A 21,510-nucleotide genomic window follows, 5' to 3' on the forward strand; every position below is an offset into this window, starting at 1 on the left:
AGAAAGGACAGCCTCTTCAATAAGTGCTGCTGGGAAAACTGGACAGGTACAAGTACGTGTATGAGATTCGATCACTCCCGAACACCATACACAAAAATAAGCTCAAAATGGACTAAAGACCTAAATGTAAGGCCAGAAACTATCAAACTCTTAGAGGAAAACATAGGCAGGACACTCTATGATATAAATCGCAGCAAGATCCTTTTTGACCCACCTCCTAGAGAAATGGAAATAAAAACAAAAATAAACAAATGGGACCTAATGAAACTTCAAAGCTTTTGCACAGGAAAGGATACCATAAACAAGACCAAAAGTCAACCCTCAGAATGGGAGAAGATATTTGCAAATGAAGCAACTGACAAAGGATTAGTTTCCAAAATTTACAAGCAGCTCATGCAGCTCGATTAAAAAAAGACAAACAACCCAATCCTAAAATGGGCAGAAGACCTAAACAGACATTTCTCCAGAGAAGATATACAGACTGCCAACAAACACTTGAAAGAATGCTCAACATCATTAAACATTAGGGAAATGCAAATCAAAACTACAATGAGATATCATCTCACACAAGTCACAATGGCCATCATCAAAAAATCTGGAAACAATAAATTCTGGAGAGGGTGTGGAGAAAAGGGAACACTCCTACACTGCTGGTGGGAATGTGAATTGGTACAGCCACTATGGAGAACAGTATGGAGGTTCCTTAAAAAACTACAAGTCGAACTACCGTATGACCCAGCAATCCCACTACTGGGCACATACCCTGACTGAGAAAAGCCATAATTCAAAAAGAGTCATGTACCAAAATGTTCATTGCAGCTCTATTAACGATCGCCTGGACATGGAGACAACCTAAGTGCCCAGCATCGGATGAATGGATAAAGAAGGTGTCGCACATATATACAATGGAATATTACTCAGCCATAAAAAGAAACGAAATTGAGCTATTTGTAATGAGGTGGGTAGACTTAGAGTCTGTCATACAGAGTGAAGTAAGTCAGAAAGAGACAGACAAATACCGTATGCTAACACATATATATGGAATTTAAGAAAAGAATATGTCATGAAGAAACTAGGGGTAAGACAGGAATAAAGACACAGACCTACTGGACAACGGACCTGAGGATATGGGGAGGGGGAAGGGTGAGCTGTGACAAAGCGAGACAAAGCGACAGAGAGGCATGGACATATATACACTACCAAAAGTAAGGTAGATATCTAGTGGGAAGCAGCCACATAGCACAGGGATATCAGCTCGGTGCTTTGTGACCGCCTGGAGGGGTGGGATAGGGAGGGTGGGAGGGAGGGAGACGCAAGAGGGAAGAGATATGGGAACATATGTATATGTATAACTGATTCACTTTGTTATAAAGCAGAAACTAACACACCACTGTAAAGCACTTATACCCCAATAAAGATGTTTAAAAAAAAAAAATCTTCCATCAAACAAAAGCCCAGGACCAGATGGCTTCACAGGCGAATTCGACCAAACATTTACAGAAGAGCTAACACCTATCCTTCTCAAACTCTTCCAAAATAGAGCAGAGGGAGGAACACTCCCAAACTCATTCTACGAGGCCACCATCACCCTGATACCAAAACCAGACAAGGATGTCACAAAGAAAGAAAACTACAGGCCAATATCACTGAGGAACATAGATGCAAAAATCCTCAACAAAATACCAGCAAACAGAATCCAACGGCACATTTAACGGATCATGCACCATGATCAAGTGGGCTTTATTCCAGGAATACAAGGATTCTTCAATATATGCAAATCAATCAACGTGTACACCATATCAACAAATTGAAGGAGAAAAACCATATGATCATCTCAATAGATGCAGAGAAAGCTTTCGACAAAATTCAACACCCATTTATGATAAAAACCCTGCAGAAAGGAGGCACAGAGGGAACTTTCCTCATCATAATTAAAGGCCATATGTGACAAACCCACAGCCAACATCGTCCTCGAACAACTGAAAGCATTTCCACTAAGATCAGGAACAAGACAAGGTTGCCCACTCTCACCACTCGTATTCAACATACTTTTGCAAGTTTTAGCCACAGCAATCAGAGAAGAAGAGGAAATAAAAGGAATCCAAATCAGAAAAGAAGAAGTAAAGCTGTCACTGTTTGCAGATGACATGATACTATCCACAGAGAATCCTAAAGATGCTACCAGAAAACTACGAGAGGTAAACAATGAATTTGGTAAAGTAGCAGGATACAGACTTAATGCCAGGCAATCTCTTGCATTCCTATACACTAACGATGAAAAATGTGAAAGTGAAATTAAACAACACGCTCCCATTTACCACTGCAACAAAAAGAATAAAATATCTAGGAATAAACCTACCTAAGGAGACAAAAGACCTGTATGCAGAAAATTATAAGACACTGATGAAAGAAATTAAAGATGATACAAATAGATGGGGAGATACACCATATTCTTGGATTGGAAGAATCAACATTGTGAAAGTGACTCTACTACCCAAAGCAATCTACAGATTCAATGCAATCCCTATCAAACTACCACTGGCATTTTTCACAGAACTAGAACAAAAACTTTCACAATTTGTATGGAAACACAAAAGACCCCGAATAGCCAAAGCAATCTTGAGAACGGAAAACGGAGCTGGAGGAATCAGGCTCCCTGCCTTCAGACTATACTACAAAGCTACAGTAATCAGGACAGTATGGTACTGGCACAAAAACAGAAATACAGATCAATGGAACAGGATAGAAAGCCCAGAGATTAACCCACGCACATATCGTCACCTTATCTTTGATAAAGGAGGCAAGAATGTACAGTGGAGAAAGGACAGCCTCTTCAATAAGTGCTGCTGGGAAAACTGGACAGGTACAAGTACGTGTATGAGATTCGATCACTCCCGAACACCATACACAAAAATAAGCTCAAAATGGACTAAAGACCTAAATGTAAGGCCAGAAACTATCAAACTCTTAGAGGAAAACATAGGCAGGACACTCTATGATATAAATCGCAGCAAGATCCTTTTTGACCCACCTCCTAGAGAAATGGAAATAAAAACAAAAATAAACAAATGGGACCTAATGAAACTTCAAAGCTTTTGCACAGGAAAGGATACCATAAACAAGACCAAAAGTCAACCCTCAGAATGGGAGAAGATATTTGCAAATGAAGCAACTGACAAAGGATTAGTTTCCAAAATTTACAAGCAGCTCATGCAGCTCGATTAAAAAAAGACAAACAACCCAATCCTAAAATGGGCAGAAGACCTAAACAGACATTTCTCCAGAGAAGATATACAGACTGCCAACAAACACTTGAAAGAATGCTCAACATCATTAAACATTAGGGAAATGCAAATCAAAACTACAATGAGATATCATCTCACACAAGTCACAATGGCCATCATCAAAAAATCTGGAAACAATAAATTCTGGAGAGGGTGTGGAGAAAAGGGAACACTCCTACACTGCTGGTGGGAATGTGAATTGGTACAGCCACTATGGAGAACAGTATGGAGGTTCCTTAAAAAAGTACAAGTAGAACTACCGTATGACCCAGCAATCCCACTACTGGGCACATACCCTGACTGAGAAAAGCCATAATTCAAAAAGAGTCATGTACCAAAAGGTTCATTGCAGCTCTATTAACGATAGCCTGGACATGGAGACAACCTAAGTGCCCAGCATCGGATGAAGGGATAAAGGAGGTGTCGCACATATATACAATGGAATATTACTCAGCCATAAAAAGAAACGAAATTGAGCTATTTGTAATGAGGTGGGTAGACTTAGAGTCTGTCATACAGAGTGAAGTAAGTCAGAAAGAGACAGACAAATACCGTATGCTAACACATATATATGGAATTTAAGAGAAAAATATGTCATGAAGAAACTAGGGGTAAGACAGGAATAAAGACACAGACCTACTGGACAACGGACCTGAGGATATGGGGAGGGGGAAGGGTGAGCTGTGACAAAGCGAGACAAAGCGACAGAGAGGCATGGACATATATACACTACCAAAAGTAAGGTAGATATCTAGTGGGAAGCAGCCACATAGCACAGGGATATCAGCTCGGTGCTTTGTGACCGCCTGGAGGGGTGGGATAGGGAGGGTGGGAGGGAGGGAGACGCAAGAGGGAAGAGATATGGGAACATATGTATATGTATAACTGATTCACTTTGTTATAAAGCAGAAACTAACACACCACTGTAAAGCACTTATACCCCAATAAAGATGTTTAAAAAAAAAAAATCTTCCATCAAACAAAAGCCCAGGACCAGATAGCTTCACAGGCGAATTCGACTAAACATTTACAGAAGAGCTAACACCTATCCTTCTCAAACTCTTCCAAAATAGAGCAGAGGGAGGAACACTCCCAAACTCATTCTACGAGGCCACCATCACCCTGATACCAAAACCAGACAAGGATGTCACAAAGAAAGAAAACTACAGGCCAATATCACTGAGGAACATAGATGCAAAAATCCTCAACAAAATACCAGCAAACAGAATCCAACGGCACATTTAACGGATCATGCACCATGATCAAGTGGGCTTTATTCCAGGAATACAAGGATTCTTCAATATATGCAAATCAATCAACGTGTACACCATATCAACAAATTGAAGGAGAAAAACCATATGATCATCTCAATAGATGCAGAGAAAGCTTTCGACAAAATTCAACACCCATTTATGATAAAAACCCTGCAGAAAGGAGGCACAGAGGGAACTTTCCTCAACATAATTAAAGGCCATATGTGACAAACCCACAGCCAACATCGTCCTCAATGGTGAACAACTGAAAGCATTTCCACTAAGATCAGGAACAAGACAAGGTTGCCCACTCTCACCACTCGTATTCAACATACTTTTGCAAGTTTTAGCCACAGCAATCAGAGAAGAAGAGGAAATAAAAGGAATCCAAATCAGAAAAGAAGAAGTAAAGCTGTCACTGTTTGCAGATGACATGATGCTATCCACAGAGAATCCTAAAGATGCTACCAGAAAACTACGAGAGGTAAACAATGAATTTGGTAAAGTAGCAGGATACAGACTTAATGCCAGGCAATCTCTTGCATTCCTATACACTAACGATGAAAAATGTGAAAGTCAAATTAAACAACACGCTCCCATTTACCACTGCAACAAAAAGAATAAAATATCTAGGAATAAACCTACCTAAGGAGACAAAAGACCTGTATGCAGAAAATTATAAGACACTGATGAAAGAAATTAAAGATGATACAAATAGATGGGGAGATACACCATGTTCTTGGATTGGAAGAATCAACATTGTGAAAGTGACTCTACTACCCAAAGCAATCTACAGATTCAATGCAATCCCTATCAAACTACCACTGGCATTTTTCACAGAACTGGAACAAAAACTTTCACAATTTGTATGGAAACACAAAAGACCCCGAATAGCCAAAGCAATCTTGAGAACGGAAAACGGAGCTGGAGGAATCAGGCTCCCTGCCTTCAGACTATACTACAAAGCTACAGTAATCAGGACAGTATGGTACTGGCACAAAAACAGAAATACAGATCAATGGAACAGGATAGAAAGCCCAGAGATTAACCCACGCACATATCGTCACCTTATCTTTGATAAAGGAGGCAAGAATGTACAGTGGAGAAAGGACAGCCTCTTCAATAAGTGCTGCTGGGAAAACTGGACAGGTACAAGTACGTGTATGAGATTCGATCACTCCCGAACACCATACACAAAAATAAGCTCAAAATGGACTAAAGACCTAAATGTAAGGCCAGAAACTATCAAACTCTTAGAGGAAAACATAGGCAGGACACTCTATGATATAAATCGCAGCAAGATCCTTTTTGACCCACCTCCTAGAGAAATGGAAATAAAAACAAAAATAAACAAATGGGACCTAATGAAACTTCAAAGCTTTTGCACAGGAAAGGATACCATAAACAAGACCAAAAGTCAACCCTCAGAATGGGAGAAGATATTTGCAAATGAAGCAACTGACAAAGGATTAGTTTCCAAAATTTACAAGCAGCTCATGCAGCTCGATTAAAAAAAGACAAACAACCCAATCCTAAAATGGGCAGAAGACCTAAACAGACATTTCTCCAGAGAAGATATACAGACTGCCAACAAACACTTGAAAGAATGCTCAACATCATTAAACATTAGGGAAATGCAAATCAAAACTACAATGAGATATCATCTCACACAAGTCACAATGGCCATCATCAAAAAATCTGGAAACAATAAATTCTGGAGAGGGTGTGGAGAAAAGGGAACACTCCTACACTGCTGGTGGGAATGTGAATTGGTACAGCCACTATGGAGAACAGTATGGAGGTTCCTTAAAAAACTACAAGTCGAACTACCGTATGACCCAGCAATCCCACTACTGGGCACATACCCTGACTGAGAAAAGCCATAATTCAAAAAGAGTCATGTACCAAAATGTTCATTGCAGCTCTATTAACGATCGCCTGGACATGGAGACAACCTAAGTGCCCAGCATCGGATGAATGGATAAAGAAGGTGTCGCACATATATACAATGGAATATTACTCAGCCATAAAAAGAAACGAAATTGAGCTATTTGTAATGAGGTGGGTAGACTTAGAGTCTGTCATACAGAGTGAAGTAAGTCAGAAAGAGACAGACAAATACCGTATGCTAACACATATATATGGAATTTAAGAAAAGAATATGTCATGAAGAAACTAGGGGTAAGACAGGAATAAAGACACAGACCTACTGGACAACGGACCTGAGGATATGGGGAGGGGGAAGGGTGAGCTGTGACAAAGCGAGACAAAGCGACAGAGAGGCATGGACATATATACACTACCAAAAGTAAGGTAGATATCTAGTGGGAAGCAGCCACATAGCACAGGGATATCAGCTCGGTGCTTTGTGACCGCCTGGAGGGGTGGGATAGGGAGGGTGGGAGGGAGGGAGACGCAAGAGGGAAGAGATATGGGAACATATGTATATGTATAACTGATTCACTTTGTTATAAAGCAGAAACTAACACACCACTGTAAAGCACTTATACCCCAATAAAGATGTTTAAAAAAAAAAAATCTTCCATCAAACAAAAGCCCAGGACCAGATGGCTTCACAGGCGAATTCGACCAAACATTTACAGAAGAGCTAACACCTATCCTTCTCAAACTCTTCCAAAATAGAGCAGAGGGAGGAACACTCCCAAACTCATTCTACGAGGCCACCATCACCCTGATACCAAAACCAGACAAGGATGTCACAAAGAAAGAAAACTACAGGCCAATATCACTGAGGAACATAGATGCAAAAATCCTCAACAAAATACCAGCAAACAGAATCCAACGGCACATTTAACGGATCATGCACCATGATCAAGTGGGCTTTATTCCAGGAATACAAGGATTCTTCAATATATGCAAATCAATCAACGTGTACACCATATCAACAAATTGAAGGAGAAAAACCATATGATCATCTCAATAGATGCAGAGAAAGCTTTCGACAAAATTCAACACCCATTTATGATAAAAACCCTGCAGAAAGGAGGCACAGAGGGAACTTTCCTCATCATAATTAAAGGCCATATGTGACAAACCCACAGCCAACATCGTCCTCGAACAACTGAAAGCATTTCCACTAAGATCAGGAACAAGACAAGGTTGCCCACTCTCACCACTCGTATTCAACATACTTTTGCAAGTTTTAGCCACAGCAATCAGAGAAGAAGAGGAAATAAAAGGAATCCAAATCAGAAAAGAAGAAGTAAAGCTGTCACTGTTTGCAGATGACATGATACTATCCACAGAGAATCCTAAAGATGCTACCAGAAAACTACGAGAGGTAAACAATGAATTTGGTAAAGTAGCAGGATACAGACTTAATGCCAGGCAATCTCTTGCATTCCTATACACTAACGATGAAAAATGTGAAAGTGAAATTAAACAACACGCTCCCATTTACCACTGCAACAAAAAGAATAAAATATCTAGGAATAAACCTACCTAAGGAGACAAAACACCTGTATGCAGAAAATTATAAGACACTGATGAAAGAAATTAAAGATGATACAAATAGATGGGGAGATACACCATATTCTTGGATTGGAAGAATCAACATTGTGAAAGTGACTCTACTACCCAAAGCAATCTACAGATTCAATGCAATCCCTATCAAACTACCACTGGCATTTTTCACAGAACTAGAACAAAAACTTTCACAATTTGTATGGAAACACAAAAGACCCCGAATAGCCAAAGCAATCTTGAGAACGGAAAACGGAGCTGGAGGAATCAGGCTCCCTGCCTTCAGACTATACTACAAAGCTACAGTAATCAGGACAGTATGGTACTGGCACAAAAACAGAAATACAGATCAATGGAACAGGATAGAAAGCCCAGAGATTAACCCACGCACATATCGTCACCTTATCTTTGATAAAGGAGGCAAGAATGTACAGTGGAGAAAGGACAGCCTCTTCAATAAGTGCTGCTGGGAAAACTGGACAGGTACAAGTACGTGTATGAGATTCGATCACTCCCGAACACCATACACAAAAATAAGCTCAAAATGGACTAAAGACCTAAATGTAAGGCCAGAAACTATCAAACTCTTAGAGGAAAACATAGGCAGGACACTCTATGATATAAATCGCAGCAAGATCCTTTTTGACCCACCTCCTAGAGAAATGGAAATAAAAACAAAAATAAACAAATGGGACCTAATGAAACTTCAAAGCTTTTGCACAGGAAAGGATACCATAAACAAGACCAAAAGTCAACCCTCAGAATGGGAGAAGATATTTGCAAATGAAGCAACTGACAAAGGATTAGTTTCCAAAATTTACAAGCAGCTCATGCAGCTCGATTAAAAAAAGACAAACAACCCAATCCTAAAATGGGCAGAAGACCTAAACAGACATTTCTCCAGAGAAGATATACAGACTGCCAACAAACACTTGAAAGAATGCTCAACATCATTAAACATTAGGGAAATGCAAATCAAAACTACAATGAGATATCATCTCACACAAGTCACAATGGCCATCATCAAAAAATCTGGAAACAATAAATTCTGGAGAGGGTGTGGAGAAAAGGGAACAATCCTACACTGCTGGTGGGAATGTGAATTGGTACAGCCACTATGGAGAACAGTATGGAGGTTCCTTAAAAAACTACAAGTCGAACTACCGTATGACCCAGCAATCCCACTACTGGGCACATACCCTGACTGAGAAAAGCCATAATTCAAAAAGAGTCATGTACCAAAATGTTCATTGCAGCTCTATTAACGATCGCCTGGACATGGAGACAACCTAAGTGCCCAGCATCGGATGAATGGATAAAGAAGGTGTCGCACATATATACAATGGAATATTACTCAGCCATAAAAAGAAACGAAATTGAGCTATTTGTAATGAGGTGGGTAGACTTAGAGTCTGTCATACAGAGTGAAGTAAGTCAGAAAGAGACAGACAAATACCGTATGCTAACACATATATATGGAATTTAAGAAAAGAATATGTCATGAAGAAACTAGGGGTAAGACAGGAATAAAGACACAGACCTACTGGACAACGGACCTGAGGATATGGGGAGGGGGAAGGGTGAGCTGTGACAAAGCGAGACAAAGCGACAGAGAGGCATGGACATATATACACTACCAAAAGTAAGGTAGATATCTAGTGGGAAGCAGCCACATAGCACAGGGATATCAGCTCGGTGCTTTGTGACCGCCTGGAGGGGTGGGATAGGGAGGGTGGGAGGGAGGGAGACGCAAGAGGGAAGAGATATGGGAACATATGTATATGTATAACTGATTCACTTTGTTATAAAGCAGAAACTAACACACCACTGTAAAGCACTTATACCCCAATAAAGATGTTTAAAAAAAAAAAATCTTCCATCAAACAAAAGCCCAGGACCAGACGGCTTCACAGGCGAATTCGACCAAACATTTACAGAAGAGCTAACACCTATCCTTCTCAAACTCTTCCAAAATAGAGCAGAGGGAGGAACACTCCCAAACTCATTCTACGAGGCCACCATCACCCTGATACCAAAACCAGACAAGGATGTCACAAAGAAAGAAAACTACAGGCCAATATCACTGAGGAACATAGATGCAAAAATCCTCAACAAAATACCAGCAAACAGAATCCAACGGCACATTTAACGGATCATGCACCATGATCAAGTGGGCTTTATTCCAGGAATACAAGGATTCTTCAATATATGCAAATCAATCAACGTGTACACCATATCAACAAATTGAAGGAGAAAAACCATATGATCATCTCAATAGATGCAGAGAAAGCTTTCGACAAAATTCAACACCCATTTATGATAAAAACCCTGCAGAAAGGAGGCACAGAGGGAACTTTCCTCATCATAATTAAAGGCCATATGTGACAAACCCACAGCCAACATCGTCCTCGAACAACTGAAAGCATTTCCACTAAGATCAGGAACAAGACAAGGTTGCCCACTCTCACCACTCGTATTCAACATACTTTTGCAAGTTTTAGCCACAGCAATCAGAGAAGAAGAGGAAATAAAAGGAATCCAAATCAGAAAAGAAGAAGTAAAGCTGTCACTGTTTGCAGATGACATGATACTATCCACAGAGAATCCTAAAGATGCTACCAGAAAACTACGAGAGGTAAACAATGAATTTGGTAAAGTAGCAGGATACAGACTTAATGCCAGGCAATCTCTTGCATTCCTATACACTAACGATGAAAAATGTGAAAGTGAAATTAAACAACACGCTCCCATTTACCACTGCAACAAAAAGAATAAAATATCTAGGAATAAACCTACCTAAGGAGACAAAAGACCTGTATGCAGAAAATTATAAGACACTGATGAAAGAAATTAAAGATGATACAAATAGATGGGGAGATACACCATATTCTTGGATTGGAAGAATCAACATTGTGAAAGTGACTCTACTACCCAAAGCAATCTACAGATTCAATGCAATCCCTATCAAACTACCACTGGCATTTTTCACAGAACTAGAACAAAAACTTTCACAATTTGTATGGAAACACAAAAGACCCCGAATAGCCAAAGCAATCTTGAGAACGGAAAACGGAGCTGGAGGAATCAGGCTCCCTGCCTTCAGACTATACTACAAAGCTACAGTAATCAGGACAGTATGGTACTGGCACAAAAACAGAAATACAGATCAATGGAACAGGATAGAAAGCCCAGAGATTAACCCACGCACATATCGTCACCTTATCTTTGATAAAGGAGGCAAGAATGTACAGTGGAGAAAGGACAGCCTCTTCAATAAGTGCTGCTGGGAAAACTGGACAGGTACAAGTACGTGTATGAGATTCGATCACTCCCGAACACCATACACAAAAATAAGCTCAAAATGGACTAAAGACCTAAATGTAAGGCCAGAAACTATCAAACTCTTAGAGGAAAACATAGGCAGGACACTCTATGATATAAATCGCAGCAAGATCCTTTTTGACCCACCTCCTAGAGAAATGGAAATAAAAACAAAAATAAACAAATGGGACCTAATGAAATTTCAAAGCTTTTGCACAGGAAAGGATACCATAAACAAGACCAAAAGTCAACCCTCAGAATGGGAGAAGATATTTGCAAATGAAGCAACTGACAAAGGATTAGTTTCCAAAATTTACAAGCAGCTCATGCAGCTCGATTAAAAAAAGACAAACAACCCAATCCTAAAATGGGCAGAAGACCTAAACAGACATTTCTCCAGAGAAGATATACAGACTGCCAACAAACACTTGAAAGAATGCTCAACATCATTAAACATTAGGGAAATGCAAATCAAAACTACAATGAGATATCATCTCACACAAGTCACAATGGCCATCATCAAAAAATCTGGAAACAATAAATTCTGGAGAGGGTGTGGAGAAAAGGGAACACTCCTACACTGCTGGTGGGAATGTGAATTGGTACAGCCACTATGGAGAACAGTATGGAGGTTCCTTAAAAAACTACAAGTCGAACTACCGTATGACCCAGCAATCCCACTACTGGGCACATACCCTGACTGAGAAAAGCCATAATTCAAAAAGAGTCATGTACCAAAATGTTCATTGCAGCTCTATTAACGATAGCCTGGACATGGAGACAACCTAAGTGCCCAGCATCGGATGAAGGGATAAAGGAGGTGTCGCACATATATACAATGGAATATTACTCAGCCATAAAAAGAAACGAAATTGAGCTATTTGTAATGAGGTGGGTAGACTTAGAGTCTGTCATACAGAGTGAAGTAAGTCAGAAAGAGACAGACAAATACCGTATGCTAACACATATATATGGAATTTAAGAGAAAAATATGTCATGAAGAAACTAGGGGTAAGACAGGAATAAAGACACAGACCTACTGGACAACGGACCTGAGGATATGGGGAGGGGGAAGGGTGAGCTGTGACAAAGCGAGACAAAGCGACAGAGAGGCATGGACATATATACACTACCAAAAGTAAGGTAGATATCTAGTGGGAAGCAGCCACATAGCACAGGGATATCAGCTCGGTGCTTTGTGACCGCCTGGAGGGGTGGGATAGGGAGGGTGGGAGGGAGGGAGACGCAAGAGGGAAGAGATATGGGAACATATGTATATGTATAACTGATTCACTTTGTTATAAAGCAGAAACTAACACACCACTGTAAAGCACTTATACCCCAATAAAGATGTTTAAAAAAAAAAAATCTTCCATCAAACAAAAGCCCAGGACCAGATGGCTTCACAGGCGAATTCGACCAAACATTTACAGAAGAGCTAACACCTATCCTTCTCAAACTCTTCCAAAATAGAGCAGAGGGAGGAACACTCCCAAACTCATTCTACGAGGCCACCATCACCCTGATACCAAAACCAGACAAGGATGTCACAAAGAAAGAAAACTACAGGCCAATATCACTGAGGAACATAGATGCAAAAATCCTCAACAAAATACCAGCAAACAGAATCCAACGGCACATTTAACGGATCATGCACCATGATCAAGTGGGCTTTATTCCAGGAATACAAGGATTCTTCAATATATGCAAATCAATCAACGTGTACACCATATCAACAAATTGAAGGAGAAAAACCATATGATCATCTCAATAGATGCAGAAAAAGCTTTCGACAAAATTCAACACCCATTTATGATAAAAACCCTGCAGAAAGGAGGCACAGAGGGAACTTTCCTCATCATAATTAAAGGCCATATGTGACAAACCCACAGCCAACATCGTCCTCGAACAACTGAAAGCATTTCCACTAAGATCAGGAACAAGACAAGGTTGCCCACTCTCACCACTCGTATTCAACATACTTTTGCAAGTTTTAGCCACAGCAATCAGAGAAGAAGAGGAAATAAAAGGAATCCAAATCAGAAAAGAAGAAGTAAAGCTGTCACTGTTTGCAGATGACATGATACTATCCACAGAGAATCCTAAAGATGCTACCAGAAAACTACGAGAGGTAAACAATGAATTTGGTAAAGTAGCAGGATACAGACTTAATGCCAGGCAATCTCTTGCATTCCTATACACTAACGATGAAAAATGTGAAAGTGAAATTAAACAACACGCTCCCATTTACCACTGCAACAAAAAGAATAAAATATCTAGGAATAAACCTACCTAAGGAGACAAAACACCTGTATGCAGAAAATTATAAGACACTGATGAAAGAAATTAAAGATGATACAAATAGATGGGGAGATACACCATATTCTTGGATTGGAAGAATCAACATTGTGAAAGTGACTCTACTACCCAAAGCAATCTACAGATTCAATGCAATCCCTATCAAACTACCACTGGCATTTTTCACAGAACTAGAACAAAAACTTTCACAATTTGTATGGAAACACAAAAGACCCCGAATAGCCAAAGCAATCTTGAGAACGGAAAACGGAGCTGGAGGAATCAGGCTCCCTGCCTTCAGACTATACTACAAAGCTACAGTAATCAGGACAGTATGGTACTGGCACAAAAACAGAAATACAGATCAATGGAACAGGATAGAAAGCCCAGAGATTAACCCACGCACATATCGTCACCTTATCTTTGATAAAGGAGGCAAGAATGTACAGTGGAGAAAGGACAGCCTCTTCAATAAGTGCTGCTGGGAAAACTGGACAGGTACAAGTACGTGTATGAGATTCGATCACTCCCGAACACCATACACAAAAATAAGCTCAAAATGGACTAAAGACCTAAATGTAAGGCCAGAAACTATCAAACTCTTAGAGGAAAAAATAGGCAGGACACTCTATGATATAAATCGCAGCAAGATCCTTTTTGACCCACCTCCTAGAGAAATGGAAATAAAAACAAAAATAAACAAATGGGACCTAATGAAACTTCAAAGCTTTTGCACAGGAAAGGATACCATAAACAAGACCAAAAGTCAACCCTCAGAATGGGAGAAGATATTTGCAAATGAAGCAACTGACAAAGGATTAGTTTCCAAAATTTACAAGCAGCTCATGCAGCTCGATTAAAAAAAGACAAACAACCCAATCCTAAAATGGGCAGAAGACCTAAACAGACATTTCTCCAGAGAAGATATACAGACTGCCAACAAACACTTGAAAGAATGCTCAACATCATTAAACATTAGGGAAATGCAAATCAAAACTACAATGAGATATCATCTCACACAAGTCACAATGGCCATCATCAAAAAATCTGGAAACAATAAATTCTGGAGAGGGTGTGGAGAAAAGGGAACACTCCTACACTGCTGGTGGGAATGTGAATTGGTACAGCCACTATGGAGAACAGTATGGAGGTTCCTTAAAAAACTACAAGTCGAACTACCGTATGACCCAGCAATCCCACTACTGGGCACATACCCTGACTGAGAAAAGCCATAATTCAAAAAGAGTCATGTACCAAAATGTTCATTGCAGCTCTATTAACGATAGCCTGGACATGGAGACAACCTAAGTGCCCAGCATCGGATGAAGGGATAAAGGAGGTGTCGCACATATATACAATGGAATATTACTCAGCCATAAAAAGAAACGAAATTGAGCTATTTGTAATGAGGTGGGTAGACTTAGAGTCTGTCATACAGAGTGAAGTAAGTCAGAAAGAGACAGACAAATACCGTATGCTAACACATATATATGGAATTTAAGAGAAAAATATGTCATGAAGAAACTAGGGGTAAGACAGGAATAAAGACACAGACCTACTGGACAACGGACCTGAGGATATGGGGAGGGGGAAGGGTGAGCTGTGACAAAGCGAGACAAAGCGACAGAGAGGCATGGACATATATACACTACCAAAAGTAAGGTAGATATCTAGTGGGAAGCAGCCACATAGCACAGGGATATCAGCTCGGTGCTTTGTGACCGCCTGGAGGGGTGGGATAGGGAGGGTGGGAGGGAGGGAGACGCAAGAGGGAAGAGATATGGGAACATATGTATATGTATAACTGATTCACTTTGTTATAAAGCAGAAACTAACACACCACTGTAAAGCACTTATACCCCAATAAAGATGTTTAAAAAAAAAAAATCTTCCATCAAACAAAAGCCCAGGACCAGATAGCTTCACAGGCGAATTCGACCAAACATTTACAGAAGAGCTAACACCTATCCTTCTCAAACTCTTCCAAAATAGAGCAGAGGGCGGAACACTCCCAAACTCATTCTACGAGGCCACCATCACCCTGATACCAAAACCAGACAAGGATGTCACAAAGAAAGAAAACTACAGGCCAATATCACTGAGGAACATAGATGCAAAAATCCTCAACAAAATACCAGCAAACAGAATCCAACGGCACATTTAACGGATCATGCACCATGATCAAGTGGGCTTTATTCCAGGAATACAAGGATTCTTCAATATATGCAAATCAATCAACGTGTACACCATATCAACAAATTGAAGGAGAAAAACCATATGATCATCTCAATAGATGCAGAGAAAGCTTTCGACAAAATTCAACACCCATTTATGATAAAAACCCTGCAGAAAGGAGGCACAGAGGGAACTTTCCTCAACATAATTAAAGGCCATATGTGACAAACCCACAGCCAACATCGTCCTCAATGGTGAACAACTGAAAGCATTTCCACTAAGATCAGGAACAAGACAAGGTTGCCCACTCTCACCACTCGTATTCAACATACTTTTGCAAGTTTTAGCCACAGCAATCAGAGAAGAAGAGGAAATAAAAGGAATCCAAATCAGAAAAGAAGAAGTAAAGCTGTCACTGCTTGCAGATGACATGATACTATCCACAGAGAATCCTAAAGATGCTACCAGAAAACTACGAGAGGTAAACAATGAATTTGGTAAAGTAGCAGGATACAGACTTAATGCCAGGCAATCTCTTGCATTCCTATACACTAACGATGAAAAATGTGAAAGTCAAATTAAACAACACGCTCCCATTTACCACTGCAACAAAAAGAATAAAATATCTAGGAATAAACCTACCTAAGGAGACAAAAGACCTGTATGCAGAAAATTATAAGACACTGATGAAAGAAATTAAAGATGATACAAATAGATGGGGAGATACACCATGTTCTTGGATTGGAAGAATCAACATTGTGAAAGTGACTCTACTACCCAAAGCAATCTACAGATTCAATGCAATCCCTATCAAACTACCACTGGCATTTTTCACAGAACTAGAACAAAAACTTTCACAATTTGTATGGAAACACAAAAGACCCCGAATAGCCAAAGCAATCTTGAGAACGGAAAACGGAGCTGGAGGAATCAGGCTCCCTGCCTTCAGACTATACTACAAAGCTACAGTAATCAGGACAGTATGGTACTGGCACAAAAACAGAAATACAGATCAATGGAACAGGATAGAAAGCCCAGAGATTAACCCACGCACATATCGTCACCTTATCTTTGATAAAGGAGGCAAGAATGTACAGTGGAGAAAGGACAGCCTCTTCAATAAGTGCCGCTGGGAAAACTGGACAGGTACAAGTACGTGTATGAGATTCGATCACTCCCGAACACCATACACAAAAATAAGCTCAAAATGGACTAAAGACCTAAATGTAAGGCCAGAAACTATCAAACTCTTAGAGGAAAACATAGGCAGGACACTCTATGATATAAATCGCAGCAAGATCCTTTTTGACCCACCTCCTGGAGAAATGGAAATAAAAACAAAAATAAACAAATGGGACCTAATGAAACTTCAAAGCTTTTGCACAGGAAAGGATACCATAAACAAGACCAAAAGTCAACCCTCAGAATGGGAGAAGATATTTGCAAATGAAGCAACTGACAAAGGATTAGTTTCCAAAATTTACAAGCAGCTCATGCAGCTCGATTAAAAAAAGACAAACAACCCAATCCTAAAATGGGCAGAAGACCTAAACACACATTTCTCCAGAGAAGATATACAGACTGCCAACAAACACTTGAAAGAATGCTCAACATCATTAAACATTAGGGAAATGCAAATCAAAACTACAATGAGATATCATCTCACACAAGTCACAATGGCCATCATCAAAAAATCTGGAAACAATAAATTCTGGAGAGGGTGTGGAGAAAAGGGAACACTCCTACACTGCTGGTGGGAATGTGAATTGGTACAGCCACTATGGAGAACAGTATGGAGGTTCCTTAAAAAAGTACAAGTAGAACTACCGTATGAACCAGCAATCCCACTACTGGGCAGATACCCTGACTGAGAAAAGCCATAATTCAAAAAGAGTCATGTACCAAAATGTTCATTGCAGCTCTATTAACGATAGCCTGGACATGGAGACAACCTAAGTGCCCAGCATCGGATGAATGGATAAAGAAGGTGTCGCACATATATACAATGGAATATTACTCAGCCATAAAAAGAAACGAAATTGAGCTATTTGTAATGAGGTGGGTAGACTTAGAGTCTGTCATACAGAGTGAAGTAAGTCAGAAAGAGACAGACAAATACCGTATGCTAACACATATATATGGAATTTAAGAAAAGAATATGTCATGAAGAAACTAGGGGTAAGACAGGAATAAAGACACAGACCTACTGGACAACGGACCTGAGGATATGGGGAGGGGGAAGGGTGAGCTGTGACAAAGCGAGACAAAGCGACAGAGAGGCATGGACATATATACACTACCAAAAGTAAGGTAGATATCTAGTGGGAAGCAGCCACATAGCACAGGGATATCAGCTCGGTGCTTTGTGACCGCCTGGAGGGGTGGGATAGGGAGGGTGGGAGGGAGGGAGACGCAAGAGGGAAGAGATATGGGAACATATGTATATGTATAACTGATTCACTTTGTTATAAAGCAGAAACTAACACACCACTGTAAAGCACTTATACCCCAATAAAGATGTTTAAAAAAAAAAAATCTTCCATCAAACAAAAGCCCAGGACCAGATGGCTTCACAGGCGAATTCGACCAAACATTTACAGAAGAGCTAACACCTATCCTTCTCAAACTCTTCAAAAATAGAGCAGAGGGAGGAACACTCCCAAACTCATTCTACGAGGCCACCATCACCCTGATACCAAAACCAGACAAGGATGTCACAAAGAAAGAAAACTACAGGCCAATATCACTGAGGAACATAGATGCAAAAATCCTCAACAAAATACCAGCAAACAGAATCCAACGGCACATTTAACGGATCATGCACCATGATCAAGTGGGCTTTATTCCAGGAATACAAGGATTCTTCAATATATGCAAATCAATCAACGTGTACACCATATCAACAAATTGAAGGAGAAAAACCATATGATCATCTCAATAGATGCAGAGAAAGCTTTCGACAAAATTCAACACCCATTTATGATAAAAACCCTGCAGAAAGGAGGCACAGAGGGAACTTTCCTCATCATAATTAAAGGCCATATGTGACAAACCCACAGCCAACATCGTCCTCAATGGTGAACAACTGAAAGCATTTCCACTAAGATCAGGAACAAGACAAGGTTGCCCACTCTCACCACTCGTATTCAACATACTTTTGCAAGTTTTAGCCACAGCAATCAGAGAAGAAGAGGAAATAAAAGGAATCCAAATCAGAAAAGAAGAAGTAAAGCTGTCACTGTTTGCAGATGACATGATACTATCCACAGAGAATCCTAAAGATGCTACCAGAAAACTACGAGAGGTCAACAATGAATTTGGTAAAGTAGCAGGATACAGACTTAATGCCAGGCAATCTCTTGCATTCCTATACACTAACGATGAAAAATGTGAAAGTGAAATTAAACAACACGCTCCCATTTACCACTGCAACAAATAGAATAAAATATCTAGGAATAAACCTACCTAAGGAGACAAAAGACCTGTATGCAGAAAATTATAAGACACTGATGAAAGAAATTAAAGATGATACAAATAGATGGGGAGATACACCATATTCTTGGATTGGAAGAATCAACATTGTGAAAGTGACTCTACTACCCAAAGCAATCTACAGATTCAATGCAATCCCTATCAAACTACCACTGGCATTTTTCACAGAACTAGAACAAAAACTTTCACAATTTGTATGGAAACACAAAAGACCCCGAATAGCCAAAGCAATCTTGAGAACGGAAAACGGAGCTGGAGGAATCAGGCTCCCTGCCTTCAGACTATACTACAAAGCTACAGTAATCAGGACAGTATGGTACTGGCACAAAAACAGAAATACAGATCAATGGAACAGGATAGAAAGCCCAGAGATTAACCCACGCACATATCGTCACCTTATCTTTGATAAAGGAGGCAAGAATGTACAGTGGAGAAAGGACAGCCTCTTCAATAAGTGCTGCTGGGAAAACTGGACAGGTACAAGTACGTGTATGAGATTCGATCACTCCCGAACACCATACACAAAAATAAGCTCAAAATGGACTAAAGACCTAAATGTAAGGCCAGAAACTATCAAACTCTTAGAGGAAAACATAGGCAGGACACTCTATGATATAAATCGCAGCAAGATCCTTTTTGAACCACCTCCTGGAGAAATGGAAATAAAAACAAAAGTAAACAAATGGGACCTAATGAAACTTCAAAGCTTTTGCACAGGAAAGGATACCATAAACAAGACCAAAAGTCAACCCTCAGAATGGGAGAAGATATTTGCAAATGAAGCAACTGACAAAGGATTAGTTTCCAAAATTTACAAGCAGCTCATGCAGCTCGATTAAAAAAAGACAAACAACCCAATCCTAAAATGGGCAGAAGACCTAAACACACATTTCTCCAGAGAAGATATACAGACTGCCAACAAACACTTGAAAGAATGCTCAACATTATTAAACATTAGGGAAATGCAAATCAAAACTACAATGAGATATCATCTCACACAAGTCACAATGGCCATCATCAAAAAATCTGGAAACAATAAATTCTGGAGAGGGTGTGGAGAAAGGGGAACACTCCTACACTGCTGGTGGGAATATGAATTGGTACAGCCACTATGGAGAACAGTATGAAGGTTCCTTAAAAAACTACAACTAGAACTACCGTATGACCCAGCAATCCCACTACTGGGCACATACCCTGACTGAGAAAAGCCATAATTCAAAAAGAGTCATGTACCAAAATGTTCATTGCAGCTCTATTAACGATAGCCTGGACATGGAGACAACCTAAGTGCCCAGCATCGGATGAAGGGATAAAGGAGGTGTCGCACATATATACAATGGAATATTACTCAGCCATAAAAAGAAACGAAATTGAGCTATTTGTAATGAGGTGGGTAGACTTAGAGTCTGTCATACAGAGTGAAGTAAGTCAGAAAGAGACAGACAAATACCGTATGCTAACACATATATATGGAATTTAAGAGAAAAATATGTCATGAAGAAACTAGGGGTAAGACAGGAATAAAGACACAGACCTACTGGACAACGGACCTGAGGATATGGGGAGGGGGAAGGGTGAGCTGTGACAAAGCGAGAGAGAGGCATGGACATATATACACTACCAAAAGTAAGGTAGATATCTAGTGGGAAGCAGCCACATAGGACAGGGATATCAGCTCGGTGCTTTGTGACCGCCTGGAGGGGTGGGATAGGGAGGGTGGGAGGGAGGGAGACGCAAGAGGGAAGAGATATGGGAACATATGTATATGTATAACTGATTCACTTTGTTATAAAGCAGAAACTAACACACCACTGTAAAGCACTTATACCCCAATAAAGATGTTTTAAAAAAAAAAATCTTCCATCAAACAAAAGCCCAGGACCAGACGGCTTCACAGGCGAATTCGACCAAACATTTACAGAAGAGCTAACACCTATCCTTCTCAAACTCTTCCAAAATAGAGCAGAGGGAGGAACACTCCCAAACTCATTCTACGAGGCCACCATCACCCTGATACCAAAACCAGACAAGGATGTCACAAAGAAAGAAAACTACAGGCCAATATCACTGAGGAACATAGATGCAAAAATCCTCAACAAAATACCAGCAAACAGAATCCAACGGCACATTTAACGGATCATGCACCATGATCAAGTGGGCTTTATTCCAGGAATACAAGGATTCTTCAATATATGCAAATCAAT

The sequence above is a fragment of the Delphinapterus leucas genome, chromosome 6, assembly GCF_059928025.1.
Source record: "Delphinapterus leucas isolate spDelLeu-1000000601 "Yukka" chromosome 6, BTC_Dleu_Yukka2, whole genome shotgun sequence".
Lineage (NCBI taxonomy): Eukaryota > Metazoa > Chordata > Mammalia > Artiodactyla > Monodontidae > Delphinapterus > Delphinapterus leucas.